Source organism: Lissotriton vulgaris, unplaced genomic scaffold (genome assembly GCF_964263255.1).
Source record: "Lissotriton vulgaris unplaced genomic scaffold, aLisVul1.2 SCAFFOLD_3943, whole genome shotgun sequence".
In the NCBI taxonomy this organism is placed as follows: Eukaryota; Metazoa; Chordata; class Amphibia; order Caudata; family Salamandridae; genus Lissotriton; species Lissotriton vulgaris.
Window position 1 is genome coordinate 138540 of NW_028249058.1, and position 19401 is coordinate 157940.

At 45.9% G+C, this 19401-nt stretch overlaps 1 protein-coding gene across 2 annotated transcripts in view; it reads left to right on the forward strand.

Moving 5' to 3' along the window:
- Positions 1 to 19401, forward strand: part of LOC147663712 (uncharacterized) — a 147102-nt gene that overhangs the window by 95905 nt on the left and 31796 nt on the right. For both annotated transcript variants that reach the window (XM_086950244.1, XM_086950245.1), the window contains exon 2: positions 13193 to 13284. The gene's annotated coding sequence lies outside the window, so the exon portion shown is untranslated. The remainder of the gene's footprint in view (positions 1 to 13192; positions 13285 to 19401) is intronic.

Genomic DNA, 19401 nt, shown 5'->3' on the forward strand with positions numbered 1-19401 from the left:
TGCCACAGATGACTACAATCTGTGATTGTACCAAGCAATGTAAATAGACCATGTAAACTATACAATTGGGCCAGGACACCCAGATTGAAACGCCCAATCAATCTATCTTTAAACCTATCTACGTTCTCCTCTAAGACTTGCTGTTGGAAGTATCTCAGGGCAGATTTGAAGACTTCCTTGTTTGTGGTGTCTTGGCTCATTCACCACTTGCTTTCAGTTGCTTACTGTGCTGCTTCGCCATCCTGAATGCCTCTGTGTGCCAGTTGACTTGTATTTGTGATATTGAATAGTTTTACTGTGCTTGACGGGGTCCAGGGTGTTGGTGCAGGTGGTGATCCATTCATTGCAGTTCTTGATATCTTCCGTTAGGTTGCTCAGTGTTTGAGGGGGTCCAGGATGTCGGTGCAGGTGGTGATCCATTCATTACAGTTCTTGATGTCTTCTGTTAGGTTGCTGCTGTGCTTGAGGGGGCCGAGGGTGTTGGTGCAGGTGGTGATCCATTCATTTTAGTACTTGATGTCTTCTGTTAGGTTGCTGCTGTGTGTGAGTGGGTCCAGGATGTCGGTGCAGGTGGTGATCCATTCATTACAGTTCTTGATGTCTTCTGTTAGGTTGCTGCTGTGCTTGAGGGTGTCCAGGGTGTTGGTTGGTGCAGCTTGTGATTCATTCATTGCTGTTTTTGATGTCTTCCGTTAGGTTGCTGCTGTGTTTGAGGGAGTCCAGGGTGTCGGTGCAGGTGGTGATCAATTCTTTGCAGTTTTGGAAGTCTTCCATTAGGTTGCTGCTGTGCTTGAGGTGGTCCAGGGTGTCGCTGCAGGTGGTGTTCCATTCTTTGCAGTTTTTGATGTATTCCATTATGGTTGCTTCTGGTATGCTTGAGGGGGCCAGAGTGTTTCTGCAGGTGGTGATCCATTCATTGCTGTTCTTGATGTTTTCCGTTAGGTTGCTGCTGTGCTTGAGGGGGTCCAGGGTGTTGGTGCAGGTGGTGATCCATTCATTGCTGTTCGTGATGTCTTCCGTTAGGTTGCTGCTGTGCTTGAGGGGGGCTAGGGTGTGGGTGCAGGTGGTGATCCATTCATTGCAGTTCTTGATGTCTTCTGTTAGGTTGCTGATGTGCTTGAGGGGGTCCAGGTGTCGGTGCAGGTAGTGATCTCTTTATTGCAGTTCTTGATGTCTTCTATTAGGTTGCTGCTGTGCTTGAGGGGGTCCAGGGTGTATGTGCAGGTGGTGATCCATTCATTGCAGTTCTTCATGTCTTCCGTTAGGTTGCTGCTGTGCTTGAGGGGGTCCAGGGTGTCGGTGTAGGTGGTAATCCATTCATTGCAGTTCTTCATGTCTTCCGTTAGGTTGCTGCTGTGCTTGAGGGGGTTCAGGGTGTCAGTGAGGGTGGTGTTCCATTCATTGCAGTTCTTGATGTATTCCGTTAGGTTGCTGCTGTGCTTGAGGGGGTCCATGGTGTCGGTGCAGGTGGTGATCTATTAATTGCAGTTCTTGATATCTTCCGTTAGGTTGCTGCAGTGCTTGAGGGGGTCCAGTGTGTCGGTGAAGGTGGTGATCAATTCTTTGCAGTTCTGGATGTCTTCCGTTAGGTTCCTGCTGTGCTTGAGGGGGTCCATGGTGTTGCTGCAGGTGTGATCCATTCATTGGAATTCTTGCTGTCTTCCATTAGGTTGCTGTTGGTATGCTTGAGGTGGCCAGGGTGTTGCTGCAGGTGGTGATCCATTCATTGCTGTTCTTGATGTCTTCTGTTAGGTTGCTGCTGTGCTCGAGGGTGCCCAGGGTGTGGGTGCAGGAGGTGATCCCTTCATTTTAGTTCTTGATGTCTTCCGTTAGGTTGCTGCTGTGCTTGAGGGGGTCGTGGTGTTGCTGCAGGTGGTGATCCATTCATTGCTGTTCTTGATGTCTTCTGTTAGGTTGCTGCTGTGCTCGAGGGTGCCCAGGCTGTGGGTGCAGGAGGTGACCCATTCATTTTAGTTATTGATGTCTTCCGTTAGGCTGCTGCTGTGCTCAAGGGGGTCCAGGGTGTCGGTGCAGGTGGTGATCCATTCATTGAAGTACTTGACGTCTTCTGTTAGGTTGCTGCTGTGCTTGAGGGGGTCCAGGGTGTCGGTGCTGGGGCTGATTCATTCATTGCAGTTCTTGATGTCTTCCGTTAGGTTGCTGCTGTGCTATGCCGAATCCCGACTGAAATGACCATGGATAGTCCAGGGTCTGTGATTCAATCCGAGTCCTGACTGAAATGGCCATTTCAGTCGGGACTCGGATTGAATCACAGACCCTGGACTATCCAGTTGCCCTACTGGACTGAACTCTGGGCAGCCGAAGTTTTGGAACTATATGATTATTTCAATTACCTTTCCCGCCAGAATTCCAATGCGGATGAGGTGTCTAAACCACTGGCTGGTTGCCTCCCTACCCACCACTATTCCGTCCTGAGGAAGACTCGCAGGCAAACGTCCAACTGTCCCATATGCCACAAGTCGAGTCGAAACGTCGACGAATACTTCCCCTGTACCTGGACCTACTAAGCCCCTAACGATCACGTGCCACAGATGACTACAATCTGTGATTGTACAAAACAATGTAAATAGACCATGTAAACTATACAATTGGGCCAGGACACCCAGATTGAAACGCCCAATCAATCTATCCTTAAACCTATCTACGTTCTCCTCTAAGACTTGCTGTTGGAAGTATCTCAGGGCAGATTTGAAGACTTCCTTGTTTGTGGTGTCTTGGCTCATTCACCACTTGCTTTCAGTTGCTTACTGTGCTGCTTCGCCATCCTGAATGCCTCTGTGTGCCAGTTGACTTGTATTTGTGATATTGAATAGTTTTACTGTGCTTGACGGGGTCCAGGGTGTTGGTGCTGGTGGTGATCCATTCATTGCAGTTCTTGATATCTTCCGTTAGGTTGCTCAGTGTTTGAGGGGGTCCAGGATGTCGGTGCAGGTGTTGATCCATTCATTACAGTTCTTGATGTCTTCTGTTAGGTTGCTGCTGTGCTTGAGGGTGTCCAGGGTGTTGGTTGGTGCAGCTTGTGATTCATTCATTGCTGTTTTTGATGTCTTCCATTAGGTTGCTGCTGTGTTTGAGGGAGTCCAGGGTGTCGGTGCAGGTGGTGATCAATTCTTTGCAGTTTTGGAAGTCTTCCATTAGGTTGCTGCTGTGCTTAAGGGGGTCCAGGGTGTTGGTGCAGGTGGTGATCCATTCATTGCTGTTCGTGATGTCTTCCGTTAGGTTGCTGCTGTGCTTGAGGGGGGCTAGGGTGTGGGTGCAGGTGGTGATCCATTCATTTTAGTTCTTGATGTCTTCCGTTAGGTTGCTGCTGTGCTTGAAGGGGTCCAGGGTATCGGTGCAGGTGGTGATCCATTCATTGCAGTTCTTGATGTCTTCCGTTAGGTTGCTGCTGTGCTTGAGGGGCTCCAGGGTGTTGGTGCAGCTGCTCATCCATTCATTGCAGTTCTTGATGTCTTCTGTTAGGTTGCTGCTGTGCTCATGGGGGTCCAGGGTGTTGGTGCAGGTTGTGATTTATTTATTTATTTATTTATTTATGGGCTTATATAGCGCTATGAATAAACTCCCAAGGGAGTATCTCCGCGCTGTAACTGCCGGTGTAGAGCTGAAAAGGGAGCACATAGTTAAAAGTACTGTGAACAAGGAGCAATTTAAAATGAACCAAACAAAAACGTTTTTAAATGTTTTCTGAATTGACAGTGGTCAGTACATTGCCTTAATGACAGCGGAAGTGAGTTCCACAATTTGGGACCCGCAACAGATAATGCTTTTCCACCCAACCTGGTTTTCGTGATCTTAGGAACATTTAGTAGCGATTGGTCACTAGATCTGAGGGCACGGATGGGAACATAAGGAATACATTTGTTCGCCAAATACTCAGGTCCCAATTGGTTGAGGCCCTTGTGTATAGTACAGCAAGTTTTAAACTTCACTCGTTGACGTATTGGCAACCAGTGAAGCTCATGAAGTAACGGTCTGGAGGGGGATCTAGGGGGTGCATTTAGCACCAGCCTAGCTGCCGTGTTTTGCACCACCTGCAAACGGTCCAAAACCTCCTCGTTTGCACCTACCAGAAGCCCGTTACAATAGTCAAGCCGACTAATGATGAGAGCCTGAACCAGTGTTTTCCTATGAGAGTCAGGGAGGAAAGGGAAGATTTTACGAAGAAGGCCAATCACATGAAAGCATGCTCCTACAGTGATGTTAACGTTTTGCTTCATGGTTAGCTCTGGTTCAAGTCTGACACCCAAGTTCTTGACTATGGTTTTTGGCACAGGGACCGGCCCCAATTCAGAGGGCCACCATTCAGGGGACCATTGAATCCTGGCTTCACCAAAGAGCATCACCTCTGTCTTTCCAACATTGCATTGTAAAAAGTTGGATGATATCCACCTGGCAACTGCCTTCATCCCATCGGAAAAAGATTGTAAAATATCCGGGGTAAGAGTTTTAAAAGGGAAGAGCAGTTGCGTATCGTCTGCGTAGGACACTGGACAAAAACCAAAAGCTCTAGTAACATCCGCCAAGGGGGCCACATAGGTGTTAAATAGCGTTGGGCTCAAACATGAGCCCTGTGGAACCCCCTTGGAAATGCTAACTTCCTCCGATTTAAAGTCACCCATGGTGACAGATTGGGTGCGATTGGAGAGAAAGCTTCTGATCCAGTCCAGTGCCCTTCCGCCGATTCCACTCGCAGACAGTCGTTCGATCAAGATGGTGTGGGAAATAGTATCGAACGCTGCCGATAAGTCCAGTAACACCAGGACAACAGAATAGCCTCTGTCCTGGTATAACCGTAGATCGTCAGTTACCGACATTAAAGCTGTTTCAGTACTAAATTTAGGTCTGAAACCTGACTGCGAGGGATCGAGACTACCAGAGTGTTCTAGGTAGGTAGATAGGTGCTTATTGGTGTGCTTTTCGATGATTTTCCATAGGAAAGGTAAAAGGGAAATAGGCCTCAAGTTGGACATGTTAGACCAAGGAATGGATGTATTCTTCCTAATAGGTCTAACTAGGGCTTTTTTCCAGGTCAATGGGACCACTCCAGATGCAAGTGATAGGTTTACCAGTCTCTGCACATCAGGACCCAGTAAACTCCCTAGCGGACCCATAAGTCTGGCTGGTAGTAAGTCAGCCGGGCTTCCACTTTTAATATCAGAAAATAATTTCTGAACTTCCAGCAATGATATTTCAGGAATTTCGTTGAAGGCACAAGTATTAATAGGATACATTCATTGAAGTTCTTGATGTCTTCTGTTAGGTTGCTGATGTGCTTGAGGGGGTCCAGGTGTCGGTGCAAGTGGTGATCCATTCATTGCAGTTCTTGATGTCTTCCGTTAGGTTGCTGCTGTGCTTGAGGGGGTCCAGGGTGTATGTGCAGGTGGTGATCCATTCATTGCTGTTCGTGATGTCTTCCGTTAGGTTGCTGCTGTGCTTGAGGGGGGCTAGGGTGTGGGTGCAGGTGGTGATCCATTCATTTTAGTTCTTGATGTCTTCCGTTAGGTTGCTGCTGTGCTTGAAGGGGTCCAGGGTATCGGTGCAGGTGGTGATCCATTCATTGCAGTTCTTGATGTCTTCTGTTAGGTTGCTGCTGTGCTCATGGGGGTCCAGGGTGTTGGTGCAGGTTGTGATACATTCATTGAAGTTCTTGATGTCTTCTGTTAGGTTGCTGATGTGCTTGAGGGGGTCCAGGTGTCGGTACAAGTGGTGATCCATTCATTGCAGTTCTTGATGTCTTCCGTTAGGTTGCTGCTGTGCTTGAGGGGGTCCAGGGTGTATGTGCAGGTGGTGATCCATTCATTGCAGTTCTTCATGTCTTCCGTTAGGTTGCTGCTGTGCTTGAGGGGGTCCAGGGTGTCGGTGTAGGTGGTAATCCATTCATTGAAGTTCTTCATGTCTTCTGTTAGGTTGATGCTGTGCATGAGGGGGTCCAGGGTGTCGGTGCAGGTGGTGCTCCAATCACTGCAGTTCTTGATGTCTTCCATTAGGTTGATGCTGTGCGTGAGGGGGTCCATGGTGTCGGTGCAGGTGGTGATCTATTAATTGCAGTTCTTGATATCTTCCGTTAGGTTGCTGCAGTGCGTGAGGGGGTCCAGTGTGTCGGTGAAGGTGGTGATCAATTCTTTGCAGTTCTGGATGTCTTCCGTTAGGTTCCTGCTGTGCTTGAGGGGGTCCATATTGTTGCTGCAGGTGTGATCCATTCATTGCAGTTCTTTATGTCTTTCGTTAGGTTGCTGCTGTGCTTTAGGGGGTCCAGGGTGTTGGTGCAGGTGGTGATCCATTCATTGCAGTTCTTTATGTCTTCCGTTAGGTTGCTGGTATGCTTGAGGGGGTCCAGGGTGTTGCTGGAGGTGGTGATCCATTCATTGAAGTTCTTGTTGTCTTCCGTTAGGTTGCTGCTGTGCTTGAGGGGGTCCAGGGTGTCGGTGCAGGTGGTGATTCATTCATTGAAGTTCTTGATGTCTTCCGTTAAGTTGCTGCTATGCTGCTTGAGGGGGTCCAGGATGGCGGTGCAGGTGGTGATCCATTCATTGCAGTTCTTGATGTCTTCCGTTAGGTTGCTGCTGTGCTATGCCGAGTACCGACTGAAATGACTATAGATAGTCCACGGTCTTTGATTCAATCCGAGTCCCGACTGAAACGGCCATTTCAGTCAGGACTCGGATTGAATCACAGAGCCTGGACTATCCAGTTGCCCTACTGGACTGACCCCTGGGCAGCCGAAGTTTTGGAACTATATGATTATTTCAATTACCTTTAGGTCTCTAAACCACTGGCTGGTTGCCTCCCTACCCACCACTATTCTGTCCTGAGGAAGACTCGCAGGCAAAGGTCCAACTGTCCCATATGCCACAAGTCCAGTCGAAACGTCGACAAATACTTCCCCTGTACCTGGACCTACTAAGCCCCTAACGATCACGTGCCACAGATGACTACAATCTGTGATTGTACCAACCAATGTAAATAGACCATGTAAACTATACAATTGGGCCAGGACACCCAGATCGATAAGTCCAATCAATCTTTCCTTAAACATATCTACTTTCTCCTCTAAGACTTCATGTTGGGATTAGTCCCCCACTCACTCAAACCTTTGAGCACCGTTTCTTTGCACGTTCCCCTTGGAGCAACCATTGTTTCTCATGATGAAATGTTTAAAAAAAAAAATTGGGAACTAAAATAAATGTGATGATTAACTGTTAACCTAAGTTAAGGCTCTGCACATCCAATTTTTTCATTGAAATTTTCCCTTGAATTTTTTCCTTGAAATTGTTCTTTTCGCCGATATTACATTTCATTTATTGTATGTATTGAAGTATCTAATATCGTAAATACTGTACTTTTGGGATAAGGTTACCCAGTAGAAGCATTAGCTTTATTTCTGCTCCATAACAAAAGATTGATTTTGAAATACTTTTTCACTGTATGAATAATTGGTTTTTGGACTACTGTTGGACTCAACTGGGTCACCCCATACTTGTAATGGCCTTCTCCATATCTGCTCAATCGATGCAGACCATGAGTTGAGAAGGGGGCTGAAACCACGGTGGGTCCAGCAGCTGCACTAAGTGATGGGGACAGGTAGTCAGCCACCAGCAAGGGCTGATCCCTCTCCAGAGGATTCGGGGCCGGCACAGAGCCCGTTTAGATTGCAGCCGCCAGGAAAAAGATCTTCAATTAGTGTAGTGCATAGACCACTGATAAATGTCTTATATTTGCCCATTTTCTTAGCAGGAGTTAGTAGTTGAGTCACAGAATATATTTGATTGACTATGGAGGTCTTCAGGGCGCAGTTCAACTGCTGGTAATGCTGCAATTTGGAGAGGTCAAATTCCTCCCAGTGAGTTACAAAGGTTTTGAGGGCCTCCTCAGGAAGGACCTAGCTGCTACATCTGGATCACCTGGTGTGGGACGATCTATTCCTCCTCAGTGGAGTCATCATCCAACAGCAGGAGTAATCAGCAGTATCATCTATATGGGGACAATCTTGAAGAATCAATTCCCATGCCCTTGTGTGGTCTGGACTCCTCATCCCCTTCTGAGCTTCGGCTTTTAGTATTGTTTCCTCGCAAGTGGCCCATTTGATAAGTTCATTTCCCCACTCGTGGAGTGTGGGTCCCCTGAGGGGTTCCAAGAGAGGGTTGTCCAGCATCGTGCTTGATCCCGGGCTATATCTGCACATCCTGGAAATCATATTGGCTTTAGGTTTAGGAAATATGCCCAGGAGGGAAGCCTGGGGAGTTAGATTTGACTATGTTATGCCCTGGTGCGGCATTAATGTAACTTGTCTCTGTTTCCCAACTTTTGGTCCAGTTCATTTTGTACCTGGAAAACGCTGCGAAGTCTGATATGGTGAACATCCTTGCTGGCAGCGAATGTTCTGGAAACGATAAAGTGAGGAGTATGGTGCCTGCTTACAATTTCCAGGTTGCCGACTATGATTTAAGTACCTCAAATGTCTTCTGAGCATCATATGGTGAATGTGAGGGGCTCTAGGGCAATCAGGAAGGGCATAGGTGAAAGGGGACATGCCTGCCTCATGACGTGTCCAATGGGTTTCTTTCCCTCCCTTTCCCTTTTGCTCTTCTCCTCTTCTTTTCTTGTCTGGGATCTGTTTGTTCTCATCCAAGTGCGCACTTCACACATTGTCTCGTATGAATGCTCAGAATTAAAAAAATTCTAAGTGTAAAGAGTCATAAAGTCTGGAGTATTATGCATTTCATCCTTAGCTTTATCAGCATCCTAGTTAAACGCAGTTACAACAGGCATTTACAATGCAATAGGTCTCACATTTTCGCAAGTTTAAGCTACTGGCATTTTAAAGGACTCTGCCTTTTATTAATGTTTTAAAATTAAAGGCATTGTTATTTTCAATGTCTATAGCTCAAACTCGTGTAAATGCAAGACCTATTGCATTGCAAAAGCTTGTTTCCATTGCCTTCTAGTGAATTTCCAGCGCATCACAAGTTTTGTGCTAGAAAGTCAATTTGGAAAAAAAGATTTTGCATTGATTTGCGACCACAGCACAAAATCTTAGTAAATATTGTCTATAATGTTAAAACACACTATAAAACAAGCAGGGGGCACAACAGGATAACTATGAAAGCAGTAATAGAAACTCTCTTCTCTTTGGGGGCCAGTGCCGAGAGACTCCGTTGAGCTTTGACAGTTTTGCTGTCAATAAATCCTCAATTAATAAATAAAATGTCTTCTGCCATGTTACCATGACCCCCTATGTTTACGCTCTTTGGAATTAGTTTAGATTTCTTAGCCTATGTTTACATTCTTTTCAAATGTGTACATTCTGGTGCCAGTTTTAACATTATTGGGTTTGTATTTCAATTTGCTATTGCCACAAATAAAGGGTACAGACACACACCGTACTTGCTAGGTGACATTAGGAAGGATATGTCTGAGGACAAGTCTGAGACGACACACAAATATTGGTGCCTATTCCATCTGCCGTTGAAGAGGTCGCTATAATTAATACATAACAGTATTTGTTGCACAAAGAATATGAACTTTAAAAAATAAAACCACTAATAGTTTCCCTGTCTAATTATTGTATGATCACTAGGAAGGCAGCGTACAGAAAGCGGACACTGAGGTGAACGTGTGCAAGGAGTGTGGCAGAAGCCAAGAGGTGTTCGGCAGCTCGATGTGCTCCATTCGCCAAAAGGCTGCCTGGGGCTATCAGTGGACACCCCCCGAACCCTAGATGCCCACGACCCTTGACCTAGAGTGGGGGCCTGGGGCTATCAGTGGACACCCCCAGACGCCCACGACACTAGACCTAGAGTGGGGGCATCTGGGGCTATCAGTGGACACCCCCAGAACCGCAGACGCCCCGACCCTAAACCTAGAGTTGGGGCCTGGGGTTATCAGTGGACACCCCCAGAACCGCAGACGTCCCCGACCCTAAACCTAGAGTTGGGGCCTGGGGCTATCAGTGGACACCCCCAGACACCCCTGACGCCCACGACCCTGGACCTAGAGTGGGGGCCTGGGGCTATCAGTGGACACCCCCAGACGCCCACGACACTAGTCCTAGAGTGGGGGCATCTGGGGCTATCAGTGGACACCCCCAGAACCGCAGACGTCTCCGACCCTAAACCTAGAGTTGGGGCCTGGGGCTATCAGTGGACACCCCCAGAACCGCAGACGTCCCCGACCCTAAACCTAGAGTTGGGGCCTGGGGCTATCAGTGGACACCCCCAGACACCCCAGACGTCCCCGACCCTAAACCTAGAGTTGGGGCTTGGGGCTATCAGTGGACACCCCCAGACACCCCAGATGCCCACGACCCTGGACCTAGAGTGGGGGCCTGGTGCTATCAGTGGACACCCCCAGACGCCCACGACACTAGACCTAGAGTGGGGGCCTGGGGCTATCAGTGAACACCCCCAGACGCCCGACCCTAGACCTAGAGTGGGGGCACAGAGGCCTTTGTGGCTTGCAGTTCTTGCCGACCAAGGTAAACTAGGGAGAAAAGGAGAGGAGAGAGGAGAGCCACTCGGAGTTTGCCACTGGTGCAATTAGAGCCATTGCCGCTTTCTGCTTCGGAATCGGTCCCCGGGTAGGGGTCCAGAAAAGCCACTGTTTTGACACTTTCTTCTTCTGACCCTGAGGTCCGCCTAAAGACTGGGTCCTAGCCTGCTGAAACCATTTTGGTGGCAAAAGAAAACGGCAACGCCAAAACACAAATTTAGGAATATTGTGCAATACTTCAAAACTGCAAAGCACAGTAACAAAGTAATACGTACATCAGAGGACCACGGCTCCAAGAAGCCTCATTTGTTATTGTAATTTGGTGCAATCTTAGACATCATTAGCACCCATGGTGCTATCAGGCACATCAGAGCAGCAGGTCACCGGAATTATCAGCCACAGCACCACCCTTGTTCCTGGGAGTATTCAAAAGCCAGACAGGGTACACCTCACCTACTGTTGGCATTTTACTGACTTTTGGTGGAACCACCGCCGGCCATGCGGGGGCGATCCGCCCGCCATCCCTGCAGAAATTACCCCCCCGCCATATTATAATGGCTGGGGGTCCATGGTGGATGGAAAGACCGTACGCCGCATTTCTGCCCAGGTCGACTTGCGACCGGGCGGAAAAGGCTGCAATATGGTGGCGGTGTCTGTTTGACATCGCCAGCCATATTACAAAGTGCTATTGGGAATACCTTTCCGTGGCAGTGGTTGTGGGCCCCCAGGGACTCCAGGGGGGTAGGGGGTGCACATGGAGGGTACCTATGGTACCCCCTGCAGTTCCATGCACAACATGGCAGGCACCACGATGTCCCTGCCATGTTGTGCATGGAAGTGCACAATGTGCCTTCCTGGCATTATGGTGGGCGGTGCTGAGTGCACCGGCTGCCACAATGTCAGGAATGCTTGATGCGCCTACCACTGTGGCGGGTGTATCCTAATAGCAGGCACGGGACCCCCACACTTATAGCGGGCGGTCCACCTGTACGATGCGATGGCGGGCGGACAAAGTCCACCCGCCATCCAATTGTGCCCCTAAATGTCTAGCTGCGCAGGCACTGCTGCGTAGTGCACTGCTAGGCACGAGACCTAAAAATACTGCACTTCCCAGAGCCAATTGAAATGCGTGACTACAGAAAACTGAACCTGGTGCACAATCATGGCACACTAGATATCCATGGGCGTAACATAGGCCCCCAAAGCCCCCATTGCGGGGGACCTTCACAGCACAGTAGCGCATACAGTACTGCACTCATGACTCACTACACTTGCTGACAGCAGGGTCGTGACATCCGTTCGGGACAAAGTTTTAAAATTATACTCGCCGCCTCGCCTTAGGGATACGAATTATCAGCCCTGCATGCGGCTCCTGCCGAACCATGTTTGACACCCAGACTTAGGGTTGTCGTCGTAAAAAGCTCTGGGTTTGGGTTGGAGCTCCTAAGGAACTTAAGAAACAGCTCTGAAATGAGCTGCAAACATGAAAGGAGTCACAGGGCTGGTTTTGATATGAGGAAGTGTAAATAGGGTCTAAGAGTCCAAGAAATGCTCCTGTAATGTGAGCAGAGGGGGTATTTTTAACAGGTTAAAGTTCAAGACAAGAAAAGTTATTTATTATGGTTTGGATTCTTTAAAGAACAACGTTCTTGTGCTATTCCATGCTCTTTGAACATTGTTTTGTGTACGTAGTCGGTTCGCAGTTCCATAAAGCCCTTACTGCTAACTGAGTGAGAAACTGCATATTACTCGCCCAGATGTTTTTTTTCTACCAAAAGGAATAAATGTACCGAGAATGCCAGTGAAGTCTTCATGATTGAAAAGGAGTGTGCTTCCTTAGCGGAATGATCCTCGCACTTCTACTGTGCATAGAACAGTGGCCATATTTATGGAAATTTATCATGTAAGGGTATTTCATAACCATGTCAGATTGCCACTTTGGCCGCTATTTCCTCTTTGCAGAGAATGTTGCCTACATACATGCATGGAGAACCGATTATGTAAACATGTCACATTCCTACTATTTCCTCTTTGATTAGAATAATGCCTACATGCATGAGGATTCAATTATATATTTGTATTCCACTAACACATCAGACTATCACATTGCCCGTTACTTTCCTCTTTGCAAATAGCAATACCTCCATGGTTGGATGACAGGACAACGTAGATAAAAACATTGCATGACTTTAAAACTTATTTTTTACCCCACATTTTTTTAGCACTCCAGTGGGGTCACAATGTCAAAAACAACTGTGGTGCGTGGGCCCGAGCCACAGGGGGCCCCCTCCAGAACTACGCAGTCTCTGGCCTGAGAGCTCATGGAGGGGTCTGGAGCGTGGGGCTCCATCTACTATGCTGCGGGGCCCCCTCAAGTTTTGTTATGCCACTGTGGATCTCTTGGTTAATCGTCCTGCGCATGCAGCAAGTCCTCTTCTCTGATAATGCACATTGAAAAAAAGATGCATAGGCTTTTCTGGTTTCTGTTTCTGTGGGTTCTAAATTGTGGTGTTTTTTTCAGTGTTTTAAAAACATTTAAAACATTTTTGCTCTGTAAAAATTCACAAGGCTGGTGTTTATCCAAAGAATGTTAAGTTTATTTCCTTCTCTTGCTTGTCCCTAGTGCCATTACCAATATCCATCTATCTTCTCCTAACTCTCTTATTTGACTTTGCTCTTTCAGGTGATGATTCAGTGTTATGTTCACCTCCAAACCTGTCTCATTACCCATTGATCTCTTTCCAGCAGTCTAGTCCCAGGATGTGCAGGATGGAGGTATGTTTGCATCTCATTATCTCATAAATATTTAATTGCAGCTGGTGAAAGTTTTTTTATTTTTTATTCTTTTAAAACATCAACAAGAGGAAACTCAATTAGGGATACAGGTTGCAGGCAGCATCAATGACATAATATATGTGACATATGTAATCACATCATGGTTCGGCAGCATTGCCATTTACATCAGTGTCGGAGCAAGATCTACTAAGGTAAAGGGTGATCACAAGGCAAGGAGGACGGTGAGGACTATGAAACATGCCCATCCTAATAGCAGACAGTGTGCCAATAAAATAATAAATCATAAGGAAGTAGGTGTAAGGGAACACATATGGGAGATCACATGATGTCTAATCCATGCCATCTGCCAGAGCGGCTCCCACCGTCAACCGTCCACAGGGAAACAGAGATCACCTGAACAGGAGGATGTACATCATACTTCGGTACAATTGTACAGAAATTATGCATTCATGAGGTCCCGGACATAGTTTGTTTATGGTGGTCGAATGTCGTTCATGGCTTCTAGGTTAAGGATATGTATATCCCAGTCCCCCCCATCCACTCTCCCCACACCTCTAGTGAGTAGCATGTGTAGTGTGCTGGCCTCTGCTCGTGCACAGTGCAGGGGAGTATGCAGCTGCCTCTTGGTGTCCAGCACAGAGGCTGCTTTCCAAGACATTTCTATTTGGCGCTTCAACAGTACGTATGCAAGGTCTATGAACCGGTGTGAGTGTGTGTCCCCCTTTGCTTTAGGGCGAAGGCCTAGCAGGCAGGATTCAGGAGTAGTTGACCGTGTCTGGCCTGCGAGTTCCGCTATGGTGGCTGTAACCTCGAGCCATGACACCTATAGTGGTGGGCACTCCCACACCATATGTTAGAAGCTGGCATCAGCGAGTTTACAGCACGAACACTCTGGTGTCGAATCAGGAAACACGCACTTGGTACGGCGGGGGTAGAGATAACTGTGATGTGTGTACTGCGTAACACCAGGAGAGATCATAAACCACCAGAAGTGCAGCTGGCATGGGGAAAAATGATGCAAGACATAATGGGGCACACCACACAATCCACATATGCAAATGAGGAGCTGGTGCCTCCCACAGGGGGGACGGCCCCAGGTCACAGTGGGCAGACGCAAAGGGACCCAGTACAGATGATACGAAGTACAGACCTCGAGGTACCCAGACCTGGCGGGGGAGAGGAGGAGGATAGAGGGGAGTGGAGGTTTGGGGGGAGAGTAGGGGTGGGGGTGGTTAGTTACAGTTATGTTTTTGGGAATGTTTATAAAAATGAGACGGAATAAGAGTCTCCTCCACTGGCTACATCGGTGGTCTAAATCTTGATTTGTACTGATATAAAACAGTGTTCCACCTCGGCTGAGGTGACAGAGATTGATGCTGATACTTGTATGTAATCCGTTGACATGAAGGAACACCTAATAAAGAAATATATATATTTTTTAAACTGTGATGTGTGTAGGTAAATTGAGTGAATTGAAATCGAGGGTTCAAGTAACCCTTTGCAACATGTTTTAGCGCCCGCATGCATGACTTGAGCGGTGTTCGGGAGAACAGCGTTCCATCTAGCCAATGCTGTCCCCGTGTGCAGCTGGTGAAGGGTTAATGGTCGGCATTTAACACCCCTCCCTGTTGCCCTGTTCTTCAAACAATCATTAAAGATTGGCTGAGGTGGGGTGCTCAGTGCTGTGCTATTGGAAGCCAGCGTTCTACTACCCAGCTCTTTATCGCAAAATACTACATAGCTATAAATGTTACATCTATAGTACATAGTAGAATGTTATCGTCTACTGTTGTTATTGCATTCAATAGTTGAAGAAAGTGGCTTGTGTCTTTTATGTGAGATTTCCATCCTTGTACAAAGATCTGAAGGAACTCATCGATATATACTCCCAGAGGTTCAAACAATGACCCACAGCCACTGACTATGGGTCTCATGGGTGGATCCATGGCATTTTTATGAATCTTAGGAAGCATGTAAAGTTCAGGACATCGTGGATGTTTGGCAGTCAGATATTTTTTGGTGTTCTCGTTTATCCATTCCATCTCCAATGCTCTGTTCAGAATTCCTTCCAATGTTTTGGGTATTTCTTGCGTGGGGTTCTGTTGAAGTTTTAGATAAGTAGTGCTATCTTGAATGTGGGTTTCTACTTTGGCTTTATAAAAAGAAGTATCCATGATGATTAAAGCTCCTCCTTTGTCTGCTCTTTTAAGTGTAATTGATGAATCCTCTGACAACTTCTTTAGGGTGTCAATCTCGTGTTTATTCAAGTTAGTTCTCTGTTGTTGATGCCAATTGATTTGTTGTAGATCTTGTTTAACTAGTGTTTCAAACATGTCCATAACTTTGTGTGACATTGGGGGCGTGGCCAACTGGGCAACATGGCGGGTGCCACTTTCTTCAACTATTGAATGCAATAACAACAGTAGACGATAACATTCTACTATGTACTATAGATGTAACATCTTTATACACTTCAATCCCTTTAGGTGAAGGTCTAGAAGCTTACGAATGGGCACTACTACAATTACCCACCTTGAAAGCTAACAAAGTATTCATTCTTGAACTTCTTCAATTTTGTCTACAACACTCGTACTTCAGATGGGACAGTGAGTATTACTTACAAATCAGTGGCACCTCAATGGGTTTTTCAGGAGCCCCATCCTTCGCTAATACCTTCATGGCCAAATTCGAAATCGATTTTATTTTAACGGAAAACATCTGGAAAACTCACACCATTTTCTACAAACGATTTATAGATGATATTTTCTTGCTTTGGAAAGGACCAGAAACTGTACTACTTGACAAAATCACAGAGCTTAATAAAAAAAAAAATTCAATTCACTTTCACAATCAATAAGAAGGAAATACCATACCTAGATGTGCTAGTACAAATTCAAAACAACACAATAGAAACTTCGGTATATCACAAACCCACAGACAGAAATAATACTTTGTCCTACAACAGTTTCCATCCTAGAAGTCTTCTACAGAACCTACCATATTCTCAATTGATACGTTGTAAAAGAATTGCATCAACCACAGAAAATTTGGATAATGAAATTATCACCCAAAGAAATAGATTTGAAGCCAAAGGATATCCTAATGAAGTCATAAAAGAAGCAGAAAAGAAAATCGCTAAAATCCAACGAGAACAACTGCTACATACCAAACCCAAATCGAAAACAGATCGACAAGTGTTTGTAACTAAATACTCAACACAAACAAACCTGATTAAAAGAGTCATCAGTTCAAGATGGGAATTATTACAAAAAGAGGAAGATTTTCATGGGATATTTGCAAAGAAACCTTTGTTTGCCCATACCAGACACCACAATATACATGACATAGTCACACACACCAAAAAGGGTCCCAACACCACTGGCACCATGAAAGGAATGAAGAAATGCTACAACTGCACTCATTGCAACAATGTAATGGAAGGACCCCACATACAACATCCCCAAACTGGCAAGAAAATCACTCTCAGGCAACGAACTGACTGCAACTCTATGTACGTGATTTATTGTATAAAATGTCCTTGCGGCAAATTATACGTAGGGAAAACAGAGATAAAAATAAAAATCAGAATCACAGAACACAAGAGTAAATCAGGAACAAAAGTTTGACATCGAGTTTAGTAACTCACTGGACAGAGATGAAACATACCATTCCTCAATTGAAATTTCAAGTCCTGGAACAAATAGACACCAAACCAGATCGAAACAATGAAACTTGGCTCTCACAAAGAGAAATATGGTGGATAGACTTTTTGCAAACCCAGACACCGAAAGGTTTAAATGACAAAATAGATATGTCTTGCTTTTTGTAAAGAACAAATAAGCTTGTTTCTTGTAAATAACATAGAATTTATTGCTATCTTCAGTTTGTTTATATTAGAATATCAGTGTTGAAATCGTATACACATCTAATCGAAAACTCACACACACACACAGATGACTCACCATCCTTCATCGGATTTATCTACCTTCAAGCTTACTTCCAGTGCCAGCACATAACATAATTTTTTCCTCTTAGGATTTTCGCTAATTATATCATATTCCATTTCTTGTTCTTCAGTACTTTTTACCGGATTCGACAGGATAATCTTTCCTAACTCTTTCAGTCCTAACAGTATTTCTTCTCTTTCCATTGCCTCACTCTAACCACATTACAATATGTGTTTTCTTTGCTACTATACCTGTTGTTTCTTTTAGTAATTTTCTCTATTTGAAACATATTTCCATCCCTTTATTTATTATTTCACTCCCCTACTCGGATAATTATACATGTAGCCGATAAGTATCTCTTTTATGTCCATCTTCGTTCGACTTCAAGTCAATTTCTCCGTCCGTTCTCTATTTCGAGACTAACCCCGGAAGTAACGTTGCGTCGTATCTTGCTAGGCAGCCGCTCTCTCCAAACGAAGAAGATACAGCTTGTGAATTATCACAACTAAGGTAAAGCCAGTACCGCGTTCAACAGTTTTTTTACTTTACCGGCAGTATTCACTGATCTAACTTAACACCTCTTGTCACCATAGATGCCGAACCTCTCTCCGTTTCGGAGTCTTTCAAGATAATTAGCAAGCGGCACCTTTCCGAGGAAAGTACCTATTTATCATCATACTGGCTCCGTTTAAACTATCATTAGTTCCTTTACTCTAACGTGATGTAAATAATTAATTTACTCTCTTAATTTCTATGCAGGTAAGTACTTAATCAATGATAACTCAATCAGAAGGAAAGAAAACAGAGTCCGTGGTGTTAGAGTTTCTAAGGGTTTTATTCCTCATAAAGGAATCAGGATATCATGTTCTGACCACCACAGGGGTGTCAGAAGGGATAGATGAGCGCGCTCTCGTTTATTGACAATACATAGCTTATATACTTGATTTACATCATAAAGTTCAATGTAAGAGGCGTAACAGCTGAGAGAAGACAAGATAACAGTATACACGTGGTACCAATACATCATCAAGAGGCGTAAACTAGGCGTGAACTAGAGGTGTGTGCTAGAAACGTCACTGATAGGTGACGCAAGTGGGTGGCACCAAGGGGTGGTGCTAACAGAATGTTGCAATGTCAGCAGAAATCGGAAGCTTGGATGCGCGCGCAGCTGCATGACGTGTGATTGACGGGGTGCAGGGGACTTGACATTTACACTGACGGAAAGAGACAGAAGTCTGGCATGTCAGATCAACTTGTACTTCTATCATATCTGATATCTGATGTTTTAAGAACTATACTATCTGGGCGGAAAGGTCTCTAGGGCAGAGGCTATTCTATGCTAACTGTGGATGCGTGTATGAGCGCCTGAGTGTCTACATGTAGAGCGTGGGGGCACGGGGCCTTCCTTGGAAGCATGGCAACGGAGGCTATGAATTACTTGCATTAAGACAGGTCGGCCCTTTTTGGCTCTGCAGCTGGAGAGAATGTTTACAGGATCTAGTAGGCAGGAATGTATTCTCGGGGAGCGGAACAGATAACTCGAAGGTTATAGTCAGTCTTGGCAGAAAGCAGGCTTGAGCTGAGCGCGAGGGGCCGCGCTGAATGTAGGACAGAGTTCACGAGTACAGAGGTAGCCTGGGCAGAGTCAGGAGCCACAAAAGAGGTTCAGATGGCAGGAATTCAGGGCCTACCCTGGCTAGAGCAGAAAAAAGTGAAAAGTGTACTACAAAAAGACGGTGGCATAGCATACTTAGGAACGGACTACATAATCCATTCATGGTGCTTCTGAAAGAGGACAAGTTGACGGTGGACGCAAATGTATTTGCGTCTTCATAGCTGGCACAGGAGGGAAGTTACATGCACTTTAAGCTGGTACATGGAGTCGGTGGGGTACCCGCTAGGGAACACAACATGGCCAAAATTTAATTTTCCTCATTCCCTCCTTGTTCCCTACGGACCCTTCATGAAATATCGATCCTCATGAATCGATCAGTCTGTTCTTGTAACATCATTTGTTCTTCTTTCTTTCGGTTACGTTTTGAGTGAAAACTAGAATGTTCGATGCAAGAAGTGGCACACAGTCCACAGATCGCTGGCCCACACTGTAGGCACAGGCAGCAACTGAATACTAGGACTAGGCCAATGCCTA